A 21,629-nucleotide genomic window follows, 5' to 3' on the forward strand; every position below is an offset into this window, starting at 1 on the left:
AACCTGGCAAACATTTATGCTGTCCTTTATCATGTATTTGCCTTACGTTTTTCCTATTGAATAAGCATATATATTAATCTAACTAAAACTTTATTTCTAGGGGAAAATACAATTGTTCTTGTCCCATACAATTTAATCCTTTAATCCTTGAACTTATCCTGAGAAATTATATTTTCTATTTTATAAGTCAGATATTGTATTTTATAAGCCAGGTATCGTATTAGGGTTCTCCAGAGGGACAGGACTAATAGGGTAGATGTATATTTGTAGGGGAGTTTATTAAAGAATATTGACTCACATGATCACAAGGTTAAGTTCCACAGTAGGCCGTCTGCAAGCTGAGGAGCAAGGAAGCCAGTCCAAGTCCCAAAACCTCAAAAGTAGGGAAGCCAACAGTGCAGCCTTCAGTCTGTGGCTGTAAGGCCTGAGAGCCTCTGGCAAACCACTGGTGTAAGTCCAGAGTCCAAAAACTGAAGAACTTGGAAGTCCAAGGTTCAAGGGCAGGAAACATCCAGCACAGGAGAAAGATGGAGGCCGGAAGGCTTAGCCAGTCTAGTCCCTCCACATTCCTCTGCCTGCTTTTATCCTAGCTGTGCTGCCAACTGATTAGATGGTGCCCACTCAGATTGAGGGTGGCTCTGCCTCTCCCAGTTCACTGACTCAAATGTTAATCTCCTTTGGCAACACCTTAACTTTGCATCCTTCAATCCAATCAAGTTGACACTCCATATCAGCTATCACAGGTATGGACGTGATTTTGTCTGACAACAACTTTCTATCAATCACACCACTGAGGCTGTCTTTAAAACCAAAACACACATCTATTGTTTAAAAAAAAAGGAATGTGCAAAATTAGGTGATTTGAGTTTATATTTTATTTTCCAAAGGCTATGAAAAGATTTAATAACAAAAGGTAACATTAATTATATAAAATAAGAATGTTACACCTACTTTTAAAATTTAATTATAAGCTATAAAGGGATATAGTAGTTATACAGACTATTTCACATAATACGTGATTCTGAGTGCATAACAAACAACAAAATAAACACATGCTCATGATCTATGTTGATTTCTAAAATTATTTGATAAATAATATTCAAGAATTCTCCAATTTAACTCTCAGAGGTACATGGTCATCGAAGTCAAAATACATACTCGGAGATTCAAAGCCAGTTCAGATTATCTGATTGAGAAGGCTGAACATTTTAACTTTTATGTTTCCTATTCTAGAAAAGGGGCACTTAGTAGACACGTTCCCCTGCATTTCATTCTGGCCAAACAAAATTGTCACTTAAAATTGAAAGACACAAAACAAAAGTTAAAAAAAAAAGAAAACTATATCAGTGTATTTCGTGCAACTCAACTCATTCAGGATTACTGAACACATTTTCAAATAATGTGTAATAAACAGGTCCTGTTGTTTCACGTATACACTCTACTGTAAAATACCAAAGTCAAAGAGAGAACCTGAAGATATGGTAAATGTCTAAGTTGGATTCTGGTACCACCCCTGGTTGCAGAAGGATAATTTTTATATCATTAGAAATCTTAGAACTTATGTAAAAGTTTGCTTAGAAAAATTATTCTTTCCTATAGCTACCTAAAAATATCTTCATCTGTTCTTAACAAATACTTTTTTTATTTTCATGTAATTTTAGAAAAGGAAACATTTCTCTCTTTGTGCACCTTTCAGAGTGTTTATTTTTAATATTCTAATTTTTTTGTTTAATAACAATTTATACTACTTTCAGTGACCTTTAAATGTTCATATTGAATAACTGAATTCAAATAAATCCTTTGAAATATATTTATTTTGATAATACTTTAACAAACAAAATATATCTGTCCGTGAATTAAATAAAAATCACCTTTTAAGGAAGTAATTCATTATGTATCTTAAGTTACTACCCTGAGCATTTATTCATTTTCTGGACAGAAATCATATTGGAAATGCATTGTCTTAATAACTAAAATAAAATGGTCAAAGATGCATTTTGGCTTATTAAATTTTTTCTTGTAAATATGTAAGATTTTCATCTGAGAACTTCCACTAGGATCCATCCTGAAGTGAAAAATCTTTAGAATCTTAAATTGTAAAGCCCTCACTGAAGAATAATTACAAATTCGAGTTTTAAGGACTAGCAGTGACTATATATTGGAAATAAGAGTACATTTTATACCTCTTGAACTGGAACTTTCTGTCTTTTTAGCTTTAGGTTCCACAAGATTAAAAAATATATGTTTTTAAAGGTCAGTTTCCATTTAAAAAAAATACACAGGTTGAAGTAATATATAGCTTTTAATAGAATTTTGAGGAAGCCCTTATATTATTCAGTTTGGGAGAAATTATGAGTTAGAAATTAAAATCATTTTTATTGAGATTCATTTGACTTTAGTAAAGATTAATAAATGCCATGGAGAATAAATTTTGGTTTATAATTGCTCGCCCCAGAACTACTTATAATAATTTCTGTCAGTATCTGGAGAAGGGAAACGTGTATTAAGCCTATGAAAATGCAGAATGGTACTAACCACCTGCTTAAGGACAAAAGCATGTGTGACCTGTTTTCAAACCCCTTTTCCATTGATTGAGAACATCGAGTGTCGACTCTCTTCTACAAAACAGCAGAGTGAGTTGCTGTTCTTCATAAAGCTCTGGAATTTGCTAAGACGCTTTCTTTATCTTAGGCAATTGAACGGACCATCACATTTAGTAAATCAAGACTCATGGGCATTACAGAAATCTTGATACTGTATAGAGTAATTTTCTTACATAGAATAGCAAATTTTTAGCTTTATTGTAGATCATCAATTTTTGAGACAGAGGCATATTTTGTAAAATTTTTTTACACTTTCAGAATACAATCCATGTTCTATTTGATACTATTATTGGCGGATGACTAATGAGATTCATGTTCATTAATTCAATTTATGAATGAATTGAGAGGATGGTAGCATTTTGCAGAAATGTGTTACATACATTCCTCCCCCAAAAAAGTTTCAGTGCATTCTGAAATATATAAATTACATAATCTCTGTGAAAGAAAGGGCTTCACTGTTTTGTTTTGTCTTATTTTGTTTTTTGTTTTTGTTTTTGTTTTTCAACTAAGTGCTGTTTCCCCAGCACGTAGAACAGTGGAGCATCACAAACTTTTAATAAATAATTAAAGAAAGAAAAATCTAATGCCATTTTATAGCAAAAATTGATATAGTAAGAAACAAAAAAACCTTGCATTTCTTATAATATACTTGTTTGCTTGTGAATATAAATATTATATTTCTGGAAAAGAGATTATGGCACTATCTTTATAAAGCAAGTTCTGTAAATTCCCACAGTTGCTCTAGCAAGGATTCTAGTCAGGAAAAATCATAATGTACCTTCAAAGTGACCCTCAAATTTTCAGTAAGATTATCCCACAGGATGATGAGGGATGCTTAATTGTTGTCATAGTTATTTCCATGTAGAAGAATAAAAGCTATGGTCTAAAACAAAATAAAACCAAACACCCAAAGTTGAATTAATTAGCACCAAACATTTTCTCCCTCTCAAATTAAATTAGAGAAAGCATAGAAAGGGATGAAATCAACTAGGAAAAAAAGGAAAAAGCTTTGCAACACTTCAATTAAAAAACACCCTCTATATACAGAAGACCAAGACGCTAAAAAAGTGTTTTCCAACTGACCGAATCTAGAAGGAAATGAAGTAAATTTACATTTCAGCAAGTGGATTTTGTTTAATGTAATAAAGGGGAGTTTGGTAACTTCTTTACCCTTGTCATAAGGACTGCTTTCAGTCACCACAATACTTGAAAATAACTGTAAATTAAATCCAATGCATCCTTATTAATATTTTGAATGAAACTCACTCTGGATTCCTATCAAATTTAGGAAAAACCCAAAATTATTTTCATGGTTTAAAGGAACCTCTACGATGCCAGCCCCATGGTTATTTCTCTGGTCCTACCTCCTTCCTCTCCACCTCGGTGTGTATACCTCTTCAATCAGGCTAGCAGCTAACTAAATTCTGACTCCTTCCCTTGTTACACATGTGATTCACTCACTTCATTCAAATCTCTGCTCCAATGCCACCTCCTAAGTGTCCTTGTCTTTTATCACCCTTTCTAAAATGGTGCCACTCTCCCTCTGTTGTCTTTTGCTTTATTTTTCTGTCCTAATTACTACCTAACAGACACACACACACACACACACACACACAGGCACACACACACAGGCACACACAAACAGACCACCCCCCCCCACACACACACACATACACACACAAGGCCAAAACCTCTCCCCTTAAAATGTATACTGGATGAGTTCCAAAATTTAGCTGCTCACTGATGACTCCTCAGCATCTAAAATAGTTCCCGGCTCAAAATACTTTTTTAAATGTTTGTGGAGTTAGATAAATAGTATGGAATGCTTGAATAAAGATTGTCAAGTAGTAGGTAATTTGCATTAGCATATAAACATGCATGCATATATAAAGTTTGCCTCTCTAATTCAGAAGGGGTAATTAACCTGCCAAAGATAATATAGTCAGTAAGAGATGCAATCACTTGTCTCCTAAAATAATGACAAAGGAACATTCAATGAAACTATTGATAAATTGACAGCAAGAATGAATATACAGGCAATTGTCTTCAGAATTAGCTGAGAATCATTGGTCAAGGTTTAGAAAAGGGGAAACTGCAAAAATCAATAGTTATAATAATGATTTTTAATGATCTAGAACAAGTTAAATTATATTTATTATTGAATGTAGTAAAATACGTTGATCATGATTTAAAATTATTTTGGTGACTAAGCCTTTAAATATATTTTCTGAAATGTGCCCTACAAACATTCCTCAGAGCAATTAACTGCTTTCTGTAGGCAACATTATAGCATAAATTGTTTTTATATTAAATCCTGAAATATCTTGAAATGAGGTTGGAGCAGTGAGATGATCTCTATTATTTATTTTTTATTTCCTGTCGTATTTTTATCCATCTTTGAAACTGAAAACTATAAACATTTTAGTCATTCAGTAGATTAATCTCCATACAGCTATGAAATATTCATTATTTTCAATAGTTTTAAAATTGACTATATAAATTAACATTAAATTTGTACTGCATTTATTTTCTGATGTATACAATTATATATTAGAAGTAATTTGCATAAACCAATCGTCCCTTTTTAGTGGGAAAATACTTTTTTTTCAGTGAACAGAATTCTAGATGATTTTGTCTCTTGGTTTTGGAAAATGTGGGGATGTTTCCAGCAGATGTGTCATTTCTATTCAAAACTGACATTTTGCTCAAAGTTTCTTTTAGCCTAGCTCTCTGTATTATTAGATTTGCAAAGTTTAAATTTAGTAGGACTACCCTTAGTCATAACATTTTAATTTTGATTAAAAAAAATTTCAGAGCAAAATGAAGACAATACAAGAAATTTTTGGTTTGAAATTTAACACAAATTGTCAATACATGAAAATCAAAATGCATGTCTTTCAATCAAAGATGTATATATTTAAGATTAATAGTTTAATATCTGAATGTGTTTTCAAAATATATCCATGAGTATTTTTCTAAGTCATATATTCACTTATATAAAGTGCAGAATCAAGAAATGTTTATATATGTAATATAAGTAAATACACCTTTGATCTAGTCAAATAATGTTGCCTATAAAATTCACTCAGTTAACACTAATTCTGTTTTGAAATAATTGAGCTCTTCTTCTAAATGAGACAGAACACGAGTGGCCAACCATTTAGAACAATAATAATGAGTGCTAATAGTTCTTGAATAGTTTAGTAACTTAATTAAATGATGTAAATTAATTTAATCTTTGATACTGACAACAAACCTAAGAGGTTTCTACTATTCTTATTCTGTAGTTAGGTATGGGGAAAAAGTGAGGCTAAACATTCATAAAGAAAACTGTCTATCTAGGGACTGAAACAACATCTCCTTTGTCCAAGAGCAAGACAACAGTGGAACTAAAATTCAAATCAGGCAGGCAATCTAATTACAGGGCCAATGTCATCAACAATTATGTAACTCTCACCATATAGTCAATTTTGGGTGAAGAGATTGAAGCAAAGATCATTTCACTTAAAAAAAAAAACATATTACATGTACCAAAATGTTCAATACCTAGACAGAAGAAGTTTTATAGGTAATTAATATATCCTTTGCCATACTAAGTTGTATGTGAACTCTAAAGTTAAAGAATCACTGTTCTGTACAAATTTCTTTAGAAACATTTTGAAACATCAAAAAGCATTACTAGTAACAGGAGAGCAAATCTATCACCCATTCCACTCCTCCCTCCACCAATATATTACGCCTTATGAAAAGGTTTCTTCATGTCTACGTATGAATCTAATGCAAACATTATTTACTTGAGTTAGTGGATGTTTGGAATGCCTATGAACCATCTGTAAAAAGGATAAATAATATTTTGAGTATGTAAATTGTCTTAGCATGTGTGTGTAGTGAGTGATGATGCCTTTAATAAAATCAATATCACTGATTTTTTTAAGAAAGGCACTATATACTATATATTACAAGAAATACTTAAAAAGTAGGATCATTACTCACCCATTTCCGTAAAGCAGCTTGAATCGCAGAGCGCACGTCTAGAGCCAAAACGGGCTCTTGAAGTACACAAATTTAAAGTTTTGCAAATGTTTTGTGTGTGTGCTCTAAGGACACATAAGAGATCCTAATAATTTCATCAGAATCTCTTATGTGACCATAGAACAAAACAAAATAGCTATTTCATGTTTTTAATTTATAGTACATCTAAGAAAACAGTTATTTTTCCTGATAATAATGATTTCGCTGGCTATTAGACTATTACGCTGGCTCTTATTGTTATAGCTGTGAAACTGTTACCGGTTTCATTTTTATTCCTTTGAAGGTAATCAGTGCTTTCTCTCTGTTGTATTCAAGATCTACTTTTTCTGCCTGTTTTGAGATTTTCCCTGGCATCCTCTTCAGTTTTTTTCTACTTAAAATAATTATGCTTCTGAATTGTAAGGATCCATGCCTTTTACCAATTTGGAAAAATTTCTCAATTATTACCTTTCTGAAATTACTTCTCCCTCATTCTCTCTATTCTCTTCTTTTGGATTTTGTTATAGCTAATCAGAGAGTGCCATGTAGAGTCTGTTAACTTATATTTCACTTAATTTTTTCTGTATTTTATTTATCTGTTCTGATTTTAGGATACTTTCTTTCATTCTATCCTCTAGTTTATTTTTTCACCTGTCTCTAATATGCTATTTAATGTATCCATTTAAAAAATTTCAATGATCACAAATTATATTTCTAGAAGTTCTATTTGACAATTAGCATGACATTTTAAAAATAGTGTCTGTTTTATTCTTGTGCGTTAAACTGATTCTCAATTCTCTAATTTAGAATTTTCCATATTAGAGGTACACATTTCTAGGATAGCTGTAGATAATTTAACACATCCAAGTATTTTGTAAAGATCAAATCAGTGTACTCAGAACATCCATCATCTGCAATATTTGGCTTCTCATTATGCTAGAAATATTTTAATTACTATCTTCCAGATATTTTGAAACACACAATAGATTATGGTAAACTACAGCCATCCTATTTACCTATCAAACACTAGGTCTTATTTCTTATATCAAACAGTATATTTGGACCTATTAATCAACCTTTCTTCATCCTATCCTTTCTTTTATCCTTTCTGACCACTGGTAACCACCAAACTACTCTTTTAACTTCATGAGATTCACTATTTAAGCCCCCATAAAGCCCCCATAAAGACAAATTATGAGTGAGAATATGCAACATTTGTCTTTCTGTGCTGGCCTTATTCTCTTCATCTAACAACCTCCATTTCCATTCATGTTGATGAAAATGACAGAATTGTTCATTTTATATTATGGCGGAATAATAGTCCATTGTGTATCTAACACCAAGGATTTTTATTCATTTACCAACTTTTGGACACTTAGGTTGATCTCATAGTTCGTCTATTGTGAATAGTGCTACAATAAATATGGAAGTTCAGATATCTCTGACAATTTTTTTTCCTTTCTTTTGGATAAATACACGTTAGCAGAACTGCAGAATCATATGATAGTTCTATTTTAGTTTTTTGAGGAACTCTCGTACAGTTTTCCATAGTGGCTGTAATAATACATTCCCAAAAACAGTGTATGAGGGTTCCCCTTTCTACACACTGTCACCAGCATCTGTTATTGCCTGTCCTTGGATAAAAACCATTTTAACTGGGTCAGGCCGGGCGCGGTGGCTCACGCCTGTAATCCCAACACTTTGGGAGGGTGAGGCGGGCAGATCACGAGGTCAGGAGATCGAGACCGTCCTGGCTAACTCGGTGAAACCCCGTCTCTACTAAAAATACAAAAAATTAGCCAGGTTTGGTGGCGGCGCCTGTAGTCCCAGCTACTCGCGAGGCTGAGGCAGGAGAATGGCGGGAACCCGGGAGGCGGAGCTTGCAGTGAGCTGAGATCGCGCCACTGCACTCCAGCCTGGGCGACAGAGCGGGACTCCGTCTCAAAAATATGAAAACAAAACAACAACAACAACAACAAATTTTAGCTGGGTCAGAAGATTTCTTGTGATTTTGATTTTGATTTGTGTTTCTCTGATGATTACTAATGTTTTAACATTTTTTTCTTAAACCTGTTGACCATTTGTATGACTTCTTTTAAGAAATGTCTACTCAGATATTTTGCTCATTTTTAAGTCAGATTATTATTATTATTATTTTTGCTACTGAGTTGTTTGAGCTTTATATATTCTTGTTATTAACCTCTTGACAGATGGATACTTTGAAAATATTTTCTCCCGTTCCGTGGATTGCCTTTCACTTTTGATTGTTTTTGTTGTTGTTGTTGTTGCTGTTCTCATTGTGTAGAAGATGATCTCATCTGTTCGTTGTTGCTTTGTTTGCCTGTGCTTTTGAAGTCTTATACGAAAATGTTTCCCCAGACTAATGTCTGGGAGTGTTCCCCCTGTATTTTCTTCCGGTAATTTCAGTTTCAGGTTGTAGATTTAAGTCTTTAATCCATTTTGATTTGAGTTTTGCATATGAGAGATAAGGGTCTAGTTTTGTTCTTCCACATAAGGTAATTCAGTTTTCTTTACAACATTTATTGGAGACTGTGCTTTCCCCATTGCATATTATTAACACCTTTGTCTTTAAAGAGTTGGCCGTAAACATGTGAGTTATATCTGGGTTCTCTATTATGTTCCATTATTCTGTATGTCTGTTTTTATGCCAGTACTGTGCTAATTTGTTTACTATAGTTTTGTAGTATATTTTCAAGTCAGGTAGGGTGATGCCTCCAACTTTGTTCTTTTTGCTCCGATTGCTTTGGCTATCAGAGGTCTGTTGCGGTTCCATACACATTTTAAGATTTTTTTCTATCTCTGTGAAGAATTTTATTGGTATTTTGCTAGGGATTGTGTGGATTTACAGGTTGCTTTGGATAAAATGATCATTTTAACAATATCAATTTTTTTATTCCCCGGGCATGGAATACCCTTTCATTGTTGGGTTTGTTCTTTTCTGTTTCTTTCTTCAGTGTTTTATACTTTACCTTGTATAGATTCCAAATATTTAAAACATGTTAATTTTATATAACGTGTCTGTTCTGGTAATTCCGATTTCTAAGTGCTGATGCATTAATTTTTTTTAGTTGAGTTGTCTGTTTTAGCATTCTCTCTCTCTCTCTGTCTCTCTCTCTCATCTCTCTCCCCAACTCTCTCTTCTGGAGACTTGCTGACAACTCTCCATGAATATTTTAAAGTTTGTTTATGGTTAAATAGTATATTAATGACAATCAAGCTTAAAGTATGGCTTAATGAAAAAGAAGCCTTGGAATTTAGAGACTGTGTATTTTCTGGAGCTTTTCTACCATGGAGATATTTGCTTGTATTTCAAATGATAATAAAACTTAGAGATATTCTTCTCCTTTCCCCAAAGAGGATTTCATGTTTTTCATTCCAGAGAAAGATCGCTCTTCAAAAAATGCACCTGTCATGCTATAAAAGCTCCAAATTTCATAACTTAGAGATTTTGTTCCTATATTGTCACCCTACTGCACACACAAATGACATCAAGTCCTGTCTTTCACCACGTGGGGAACCATGGTATGGGAACTGGTGCCAAGCTTACTCTGTGACAAAATCTTTTTTTTACTGTTAGATAAATAGCTAGATATAAAAACAATATTTGGTTATAAAAATACAAAAATTAGCCAGGTGTGATGGAGGGGCGCCTGTAATCCCAGTTACTCAAGACACTGAGGCAGAAGAATCACTTGAACCCAGAGGCGGAGCTTGCAGTGAGCCAAGTCCACGCCATTGCACTCCAGCCTGGGCGACAGAGAGAAACTCCGTCTCAAAAAAAAAAAAAAAAAGTAAGATGATAGAGTGAAGAATATATAATGTAAACTCAACTCAGAAAAAGTTATGATAGCTATGTTAAGACACTCAGAAATATCAGAATGCCTGTTTTTATACTTAGATAAAATTGTTGATTTCTGAATTATAGACAATTCACAATATTTTGAAAATTTAGTTTTGCACCATCAATTGTCAAAATAGTGGTAAGGGGCTTCAGCTGAGCTTGGAAACTTTATAAGTATAGAACCCAGGGGCAGAGCTAGCACATAAAAGTTGTAAGCAATTAGTTAACAAGTTTTTTGAAAAACAAAGTTATCTTTTAAATACATTTTTGTTTTGGATTTATCCCAAATTTCATTTTAATCAAGTGACAGTTGATGTGTATTCTTTATCTTTGGGGAAGGGGAAGATGGTTCTGGCAATATCAGCCTTTATAAGTAGATGTATAAATAATATATAATGGCTTATAAGTATTTTTCAATGAACATATGTAATTAAATATTTTCAAAACTAATGTGAGACTAACAAATTAGTAAACTATAGCAAAAGCACAATCTTCATAGAGCTAACGTCGTCCACGTACAACTACTTCAACTGAAGAGCAGGCTGGAAAAATAATACTACATTGTTGATGCATGAAACTCACCAATCTCAGACAAGGTTTCACAATGGAAAAACAAGCAGACTTACGGTTTGGCTCTGTGTCCTCACCATCTCATGTTGAATTGTAATCCTTAGTGTTGGAGAAGGGGCCCGATGGGAGGAGACCGATAAGAAATTTAAGAAACATAAGTTAGATAAACTTGCTAGCTGCATATTCTTCCCTATACACAAAAATGCTAAATAGCATCAATATACTTTGCCAATATCAAATCAATTAAACTTTTCTTAATTTATTTAAATTAATGTACTTTAGAAACCTTTTGAAAATACCTGTTACACAGGATGATGAAGAAAACTATGTATATTCCATCTAAACCGAAGGACAAGTATTTGCAAAGGCACAGAGGCTTGAGTTGGCAAAATAGTTCTAGAACTGACATGAATAAAGGCCAGGTTAGAAAGATCCACATCAACTTAGAGAAAAACCTTAGTAACTAAATGAAAGTATGTATGTGTAAGATAGAAGATTTGTATCAAAACTAACCTTTATGCATGTACAAGTATAACAAATCAATAAAATAATTGTGATACATACAAGCCACACATCACACATGCATATACTACACACACAAAATGTGTATGTATGATTGTGTGTGTCACAACATTAATTCAATTGTTTGAACATGTATACAAGTTAGTTTTGATACAAATGTTCTATTTTACAAAATATGCATATGTATCTGTATGTAGACACAAAATATGTATACATTCTTTGTAATCTAAAAATTGGATGGAATTACTTTATGTGAAGATCCTGCCTTTGTGTAGTTCTGAATTATGTATAAGTTTTAAAAATCCTTATCACAGATTTTCATCACCTATTTTCTGAAGCACATTTTAACCTACCAGATTTCATCCTCATCAAGCAGTATCTGTTAGATCTGTGACAGAGGTGTGAGTTCAGTAAAGTGATTAGCACCATCTGTGAATATGAGAAAGATGTGATACTTAAAAGTATTTCTGTGAACTACTCTAAAGCTATATAACCTGAATCCACTCCCATCCTCTCAAAAAGGAAGTAGCTTGTTCTACTTAATTACCTCCAAGCCTCAGAGGCATTGAAGAAAACATATTCATTATATTTTATGGTTCTATGGATCAGGAATTCAGGAAGGGCTAAACTAGAGGACTTGTTTGTTGTTTATTTTTACATGGTTCCAACAGCAATTCACAAAGCAGTATTCACTTGGCATATGGGCTGGGTTAGATGGTCCAAGACAGGTTTACTCTCAGGTTGTGGGATGGCTAGCAGGCTAGACTCAGTTGGGAGTCATGACTTAATTAGAATTTATACATTGCAGTTAAGGGCTTCTAGAGAAAGTGTTTCAGATAGTCCAGGCCCAAGCTGCAAGGTCCCTTAAGTTCTAGCTTGGAAGTTCTTAGATGTTCTTAAAAGTCCCAGTCATCTATTGCATTGTTTTGGGCTAAGAACTCTCTAAGACCAGCCCAAATCCAAGGAGAGAATATTGTCTTTACCTCTTGACTGGAGAAGTAGCAAATTTTAAATACGAACTCTATTTGTATTTTAAATACAAAATAGAGTTAATTAATTACTTAGTGTTGACCTGGAATCATGAGTAAACTGATCAGGGAAAATTGGGACAGGGTTCTAATGAAGGTATATGGAGAAATGCTTAAGGAACCTGGATTACTGAAATATAAAACTACTACAGACCTGTCAATGACATGTAAGTGGTATTAATATGAAATTCATTACTTTGAAGAAAAAAGGATAATTCCATCTAAATGAAGCATTTATGTCTATGTTAGAGACATAGGAAAAATTTCTCAAGTAGGAGAGTTTTTTTTTTTAATCTCTGAAATATATTAAACAGCTATATGGGGATGTTGTGTACTGGTTTTCTAATCATCAAAAGAAAAAAAGAAACAAGTTTCTTTTCACTCAGTGATGAATTACTTAAAATTCCGTTCACATTAGAACAAAGCATTTTTTATTAAATTCCTGTGCTTTGTAATTCAAAGATGATAAAATCTCTGAAACTCAGTTCCAACCCTTAAATGCCTCTAACTGTACAATTCTTTTTCTTAGAGAAATAGTTCTGATACTTGGCCAAATATCTGACACTTACCAAGAAGACTATTTAATGATTAAGACAAATAATAGACAAAAATCTCAACACATGGCCTCCTAATAACATAATTAAATTCATGTCACTACCAAAAAGAGTCGATAGGCTAAGTTTGAAGAGAGAAAGTTGACTTTCTTTTAGGATTTCCATCTTTAAATAATTTTCTAATGGAAAACTTATTTCAGTGCTACGTTATGTTTTATAGAAAGACATATTAGAAACTGAATTGAATACAAATACCTCCAGAAATAAGAAATAAATGAAAAGTTATGTAGATGTTTGAAATTGAATACAAATATCAAACTGGAGTTATTCTCCATTTGTCACAGGAAATGTGTTAACTGATGCTTTATTTTTTCTGCTGCATTAAAAATGATTTTCTATTATACTCATATTAATAGAAATGCCGTATAAGCAATCAAACTGGATTTTAACATTATTTTTAAAAGCAACGATAATTCTGTCTAAAATAATTTAAAAAGCAATTTAATTTACTTTTTTAATCAATGGATAAAATAAAACACAGGTTTAATTCTTTATCACATACTTTTGAACATTTAGTCTCTGGTAAGTTTGGAACAATAAAACACTCAGAAATTTTTGTACAAGATTCTCAAAACGAGTTTTACAAAACAAAATCTGTTAACCTGTGTATAGGAGAGATCCTGCAGAATTTGTTGATATACTTTGGTTTATATATTTATAACAGGAAAATCAAACAAACTAAATGAGCCAATATTTAAAACTCTAAAGTGAAAGATAAGTGCATCAATAATTAAAGGTAACATTTTTTATAGAACATCAAAATGAATTCGTCTAAGTAAAATTTTCCAGACTTATATTTAAAAATTCCTTTCAATTTGTACCATTATTTTCTACCTGGCTAAAGTCCACAGGAAATAAAACCTTCACATAATTAAATACCAGTGTTATATTTAACCTGACATTTTCTATGCTTATCCCTTTTATATTAAAATGCACATGGAGGATGAACTTTTATCTCTTCAACAATATGGACAGATAATGTTGTGGTTGCCTGTTATACATCAGGGGGCCCTTAATCACTCAGCACAGAACCCAAACCCTAAACATGAGGACACACTTTTGATGTAACTTTGCTTTTTTATTTATTTTAAATGTGGTTTGAAAATATTAACACCTAGAAAGTGTAGACCTTAGGTTATTGAGTTATTTAGTAAGACAACATTTATATGCAGTTATGAATAAAAGACCTGTTTACAGCATTCTGTTGCATCTGTGGGACATACTTGAGGTTTGTAACACAATTTTAGTATGCTTGAGTATGAAGAGTCCTCAACATCTTCATGTTGCACTTCCTAATTTTATGTTGCAGGAGTTCAGAACACACCACCCTCAAATAAGTCACTTCAGTATAAGAATTATTTTGAAGCAAAGACACTTGAAAAATAGCAGGTGCAGAAAGCTCACTTTGACCTTCACTCTGTTTCTTGAAAGCAGCAAGATGAAATTCCCATTTGAAAGTTGCTCTCCTTATACAAGGAGGAAAGTAACATTCTTAACATGAAAAATGAAAAGTTGAGACTAAGGGAAATCTGTGTGAGCAACCCATATCTTCCCAGGCACTTCTCTCCCCAGTTACGTGCCCTGGACCAAACCCTTTGTCTTATCAAATTTTCACAATTTGTCTTCTTTTTCTAATTCAGAATATAAGTGTTTGACTCTGTTTCTTTTGGTCTTCCATTTCCTTACAAGGGCTCCCATGTCATGTAAAACTTGTATTAAATACATTTCTATGCTTTTCTCCTGTTGATCTGTCTTATGTTAACTTAATTTTGAGGCCCAGCTGAAAAATCCTAAGAGTGTAGAGGTATAATTTTGTCTTCCCTACATTACGTAGAGAAACTGAGATCCCAGGGAGTAAAACTGGCTTAAGGTGACATGACTAATTAAATGAATTTCAAAGGCTGGACTGGAATCTAATGACATGCCATGTGGGAGGTATGACCATTCCAACAGGCAAGAATAATTTATCATAAACATTATTCATTATTGTTATTTATAGAATAATAAAGAGCAGAATAACTTACAGTATTAAAAAGAAGAATAGTAATAACAATTAGAGTCACTTTTATTATTATTTAAACTTCTCTCCTCACAACATACCCTTTCATTGCCAAAAACAGGATAGACAGCTTCCAATACCACTCCTTCTTTCATACATTGGACTGATGTCCTATTCTTATCTTGTTCTATGAAAACCAAGAACATTGATCATTTATTATGTCTTGGGCTTTTCTGGGTGTTCACATTAATACTTTTGTGTTATACAACAAACAACTTCAAAAATATTTCCAAAATACAAAAGAACAATAGAGCATAAGAAGCAAATTTTGTAAGATGCAGAAGTTTTATAAAACATGAGTCCAAAGGATTCACAAGACTCCAGGTATTACATACATAAAACTTTAATAAAGGTAAATAGCATGCTTTCGCAGGAGAAAGCAAACACCTGCAAACATGCAAATATCAAGACACATCCAAAACATCTAGTTAAAGCTTCCAGGGTCCATCCTCAGTTGCAGAAGTCATGCTTTCTCCTGTGATTGTGAACCACCAAGGTATATACCCAACATACCTTTTCGCATGTTTACTGAGGGCCTTTTCACCTACTTTTCTTTTTTATTCTCGACATACCTAAAGCTAGTCTGCGTAACCACATGAGTCAGGTGTAAATAATCAATCTAGGCATTTTTAAAGAAATAGTGTAGACAGACTTGTACAAAATGCTTCCAGAGGAGTTTTGGATATTAGTGAGCTATTGTAAATCACTAGCAAAATGTTTCCTCCCCTCCTTTGATCAATTTTGTTGTTGTCATTGATTTTATTGATTTATTACAGTTTGAGTATATATCTTGGCCCCCAAAATCCCCAAATATAGTTGACTTGGATTTTCCCAAATACCTTTCCATAAGCACACTCAGAGAATATTGGGACTGTCATAAACACACCAAATAATTCCTAAACTAACATTGATTTTAGTTTGCTACATATTCTTTATTGACTATGCTCTCTGCTCTAAAACAAAAATTGCAGTGATGATAAATTGAACACACAGTGATATTTTAAGCCCATTGTACCTCAGGATTTATCTCAACATATCACTTAGGTCATAAATCACATAATCATTCATGGCTGTTTTTTATTTTTTTAATAATTTCAACTCCTATTTTAGATCCAGGGGTTACATGTTCAGGTTTGTTCCCTTGGCATATTGCACGATGCTGAAGCTTGGTGTATGACTGATCCTGTCCCTCAGATACCGGGCATGGTACCCAATAGTTTTTCAAGCCTTCCTTCCCTACCTCCCTCCCCCTTCTAGCAGTCGCCAGTATCTATTATTACAAGGCCATGTTTTCAAATAAAATCATTTTAGGTGTTTGAGAGCTACACCTAGTTTCATATGTTATCTCCAAGAGTCTGATGTGATAAACAATCTTTAGAATGGGAAAAAAAGACAAATCAACTTTAAAGTTTTAACAAGACTGTATAGACTGAATTAAGAACCCCAGAATTACTATGTTGAAGTCCTAAACTCCAGAGGCTCAGAATGTGACTGTATTAAGGGATAGGGTCTTTAAAGGGGTCTTCAGGTTAAAAAGGTGGGCAGGGTGTTGCTTCATCCTATGTAACTGGTGTTCTAATAGGAGGAGGTTAGGACATGGAGATGTGTGCATACAGAGGAAAAGCGACAAGAAGACAAAGTGAGAAGGAGGCCATCTGCAAACCAAGGACCGAGGCTTCAGAAATAACCAACCATGCCAGCACCTTGATTTTGAACGTCTAGCCTCCAAAATTGTGAGCAAATAAATGTCTGTCATTTAGCAACACAGTTGCTGGTATTTTGTTATGGCAGCCTGAGCAAACGAATACATTTACTCACACAGTCCTATCAGAATCATTTAGATACATCATCAATTAGGTAATCTCAGAGGAAATACTTGCTAAATCCACCAGGACTCATTCTGGATCTTTAGCTTCACACAAAAGAAATTCTGACAGGAGACAGCTTTACCCTTGAAGATATCTGTGAATAGAGATGGATAATATGACCCTCTTCTGAAGATTCTCACAAAGCAACCAAGTAATGCTTGCTCTTCCTTTAAGCATTACTCAACTGTTGCCCCTGTTCCATCAGCGATTATTTTCAGGGTTTTTTTCCCATTCATTATTACCCTTTACCCAGACTCATCCCTGGGGTAGAACTGTCAGCAGACTGACTCACAGAGCTGGAAGTAATATGAGTGAGGCCAAAGAATTTCCCTTTCTCTATTTCCAGCTATATTGAGTAGGGTTAGAAAAGCACACATTTATAGGACTGCTTATCTACCAAATACTAAAGATACAGAACCACTGCACTTAGCCGAGCATAGTGAGCGAAAGGAACAACCAATCCATCATTTCTTTAAAACCTAAACATTTAATATTTAGAATTATCATGATGTCATGTTTAGAAGTTGATCTTCCCTCCTGACCTTGTAAATGTCTAGATATCAGCACTGCAGAAGCAGGATGAAATAAAGAAAAAAAAGTAGGCCGGGCGCAGTGGCTCACGCCTGTAATCCCAACACTTTGGGAGGCCGAGGTGGGAGGATCACGAGGTCAGAATATCGAGACCATCCTGGCTAACACAGTGAAACCTTGTCTCTACTAAAACTACAAAAAACTAGCCAGGCGTGGTGGTGGCGCCTGTAGTCCCAGCTACTGGGGAGGCTGAGGCAGGAGAATGGCGGGAACCTGGGAGGCGGAGCTTGCAGTGAACTGAGATCACACCACTGCACTCCAGCCTGGGCCACAAAGCCAGACTGTCTCAAAAAAAAAAAAAAAGAGAGAGAGAGAAAGTTTATTGAGGTTCTTATATCAGTCTCTACGTCCATTTCACATCTTCTCCATTGTATCTCATCCATCTATTCAATTATGAATCTCATTTATTTTCACACACATCAAGCGTTAATGCACAAATTATTTGATCCTGCAAAGCATCCCTGCAGTCTCTAATCACCACCCAATTTAATAAGAAGAAGTTTTAATAGCCCTTGCCAAATTTTACACTCTGCTACTTTGTCAGTTGTAAGGTTTATGAAAAGTCCACTGTGAATACATTTTAAGTTATTGTTGTACTCCACCTGCTGTAAAATGGGTTCCTTGCTCTGTTTACATAAATAGTTGTACATTTAAAAAGGTTTATTTATTTATTTTTTTACAGGCATCTAATGCTCTTAAATGTGTTTCCTTCAGTTACCGAGTATGCAATTTCAAACCCAGGATAAGTATTTTCCTCATCAAGACAAATCAGTATCTACTTGGGTTATGCATAATTGAGAAATATCATCCACTTTTCAGCTGTAGGAAAGCCCAGATCCCCTAAGGCAGTTACTCTCTGAGGGTTCTGTTGAATGTTTCTATCAACTGATAGCCTTATTTTTTAATTTTTTTGGGGGCAGTGTGATATATTCTTTCCGCTATTTTTCCTATGATTGCATAGCTTTGTGATCAAACAATCACTTCTAAAAAGCAAAAAAGAACTTCCAAATTTTGAATATAGTCCCATTATAAAGTGTGTAAACACACACACACACACACACACATTTATATCCAACTTTGATTTCCATCTCCAAAACTACATTCACAACATGGCATGCTATACTGACGTTCTTTTTATCTTATAATTATATGAAGCTCACTGTTTGAACTAGATTGTCAACCTATCTGTTATTGTCTAAGAACTGCTATAAAGCTCTACTATTTTCTTACTGCTATCCAGATCCTGTGATAATAAGAGAAATACTGTTCCTAATTCTGCTCACTTAGTAAACTTATTTTTATCTCTTTATGCAAATTCTGGTCATTGGCCAGACACAGTATAGCTACACTGCAGACTGAATGCCATGTTGGGCAACACCTGTAAATTACTATATATAAATTTTGCATTCTGCTCAGTGTTCTCTGTTAACTGCTTTTAGGAATATGCCCATTCAGCTATGGGATTAAATAATTCATCGGGTAGACTCAATACAGTATCCAAAAGTATGGCAACTATCTATCCATAAATCAGATAGGTAGTGATGTAAAACATTTTGAAACATATCATTTCTAATTCCACTGAGTGTTTGCCTCTCTATTGGAATTTTTTGACATAACCCAAGACATCTTAGGTATATCAGTGCTCAAAATAATTTTATATCCTTCCATAATAGAGCTAGTTTCAATTAGAGCCCAGTAACAGATCAAAAATTATCTTTCAAAAAGAATTTATGTGGCAACAACTTCTGGCAACTTTCCTCTCCAAAATCCCAGCCATTATTGCTTTGCATCAGGCATGAGTTTTAGCCGCAGATCTGAACAGCTAAGTAAAAGTGGCTGATCCTCCTAGTATTGTTTGAGCATTGGGGATGTAATATCCCAAAGGAATAGACTGAGTTAATTTATTAGACTGATCTTTTTAAAACTCTGAGATTATCTTCTGTTGTACATAACAGCATTAAAATTCATCTTTTTACCTGGGTGATATAGTTTGGCTTTGTCCTCACCCAAATCTCATCTTGAATGGTAGTTTCCATAATCCCAACATGTCATGGGAGGGACCTGGTGGGAGGTAATTGAATCATGGGGTATTTACCCCATACAGTTCTCGTGATAGTGAGTTCTCATGAGAATCTGATGGTTTTTTAAGGGACTTTTCCCACTTTGCTCCAAATTCATTCTCTCTCCTGCCACTCTGTGAAGAGGTGCCTTCCAGCATGACTGTAAGTGTCCTGAGGTCATCCCAGCCATGCAGAACTGTGAGTCAATTAAACCTCTTTTCTTTATAAATTACCCAGTCTCAGGTATTTCTTCATAACAGCATGAGAACAAGCTAATACAATAAATTGGTACTACAAAGAGTGGGGTGCTGCTCTAAGGATAGCTGAAAATGTGGAAGTGACTTTGTTACTGGGTAACAGGCAGAAGTTGAAAGACTTTGGAGGGATCAGAAGAAGACAGGAAAATATGGGAAAGTTTGGAACTTCCTAAAGGCTTGTTGACTGACTTTGAGCAATAGAGATATGAATGATGAGGTCTAGGCCAAGGTAGTCTCAGATGGGCATGAGGGACTTGTTGAGAACTGAAAAAAAGGTTATTTTTGCTAGGCTTTAGCAAAGAGACTGGCAGCATTTTACCCCTGTCCTAGAGGTCTGTGGGACTTTGAACTTGAGGGAGATGGTTTAGGGTATCTGGTGGAATAAATTTCTAAGCAGTAAAGCATTCAAGAGGAAGCAGAGCATAAAAGTTTGGAAAATTTGCAGCCTGACAATTCAGCAGAAAATAAAACCCCATTTTCTGGGGAGAAATTCAAGCCTGCTTCAGAAATTTGCATAATCACCAAGACAATGGATAAAATGTCTCCAGAGCATATCTGAGGCCTTCATGGAAGCCCCTCCTGTCACAGGCCCAGAGGTCTGGGAGGGAAAAAATGATTTTGTGGGCCAAACCTGGGGCCCCTCTGATGTGTACAGCCTAGGAACTCAATCCCTTGTGTCTCAGCTGCTCCAGCCATGGCTAAAAGGAGCCAAAGTACAGCTCATGTCATGGTTTCAGAGGGTGCAAGCCCCAAGCTTCCATGTGGTGTTAAGCCTGCAGGTGCAGAAGTCAAGAACTGACGTTTGGAAACTTCTGCCTAGATTTCAGAGGATGTATGGAAATGCCTGAATATCCAGGCAGAAGTTTGCTGCAGAAGTGGCTCCCTCATGGAGAACCTCTGCTAGGGCAGCAAGGAAGAGAGATGTGGGGTTGGAGTCCCCACAGACTTCCCACTGGGGTACTGCCTAGTGGAGCTGTGAGAAGAGGGCCACCATACTCCAGACCCCAGAATGGTAGCTCCACCAACAGCTTGCAACATGCACCTGGAAAAGCCACAGATGCTCAACAACAGCCCATGAAAGCAGCTGAGATGGAGGCTGTACCCTGCCAAGCCGTGGGGGTGGAGCTGCACAAGGCTGTTGGAGCCTAGTTCTTGGATCAGCATGACCTGGATATAATACATGAAGGCAAAGGAGATAATTTTGGGACTTAAGGTTTAATGACCACTTTATTGGATTCTGACTTGCATAGGGCCTGTAGCCTCTTTGTTTTGGCCAATTCCTCCCACGTTGTTTGAGTATATTTACCCAATGCCTGTACCCTGATTGTATCTTGGAAGGAACTAACTTGTGTTTGATTTTACTGGCTCACAGGTGGAAGACTTGGCTTGTCTCAGATGAGACTTTGGCTTTGGACTTTCAAGATTCAATTTCATTCTTTTGCATATGGATATCCAGTTTTCCCACAACAATTTATTGAAGAAACTATTTCCCTCCCATTGTATGTTTGTGATTATCTTTGTTGATGATCTGTTGACTGCAGAAGCATAGATTTATTGCTGGGCTCTGAATTTTGTTATATTGGT

Source organism: Rhinopithecus bieti, unplaced genomic scaffold (genome assembly GCF_001698545.2).
Source record: "Rhinopithecus bieti isolate Rb0 unplaced genomic scaffold, ASM169854v2 scaffold_1295, whole genome shotgun sequence".
NCBI lineage: Eukaryota > Metazoa > Chordata > Mammalia > Primates > Cercopithecidae > Rhinopithecus > Rhinopithecus bieti.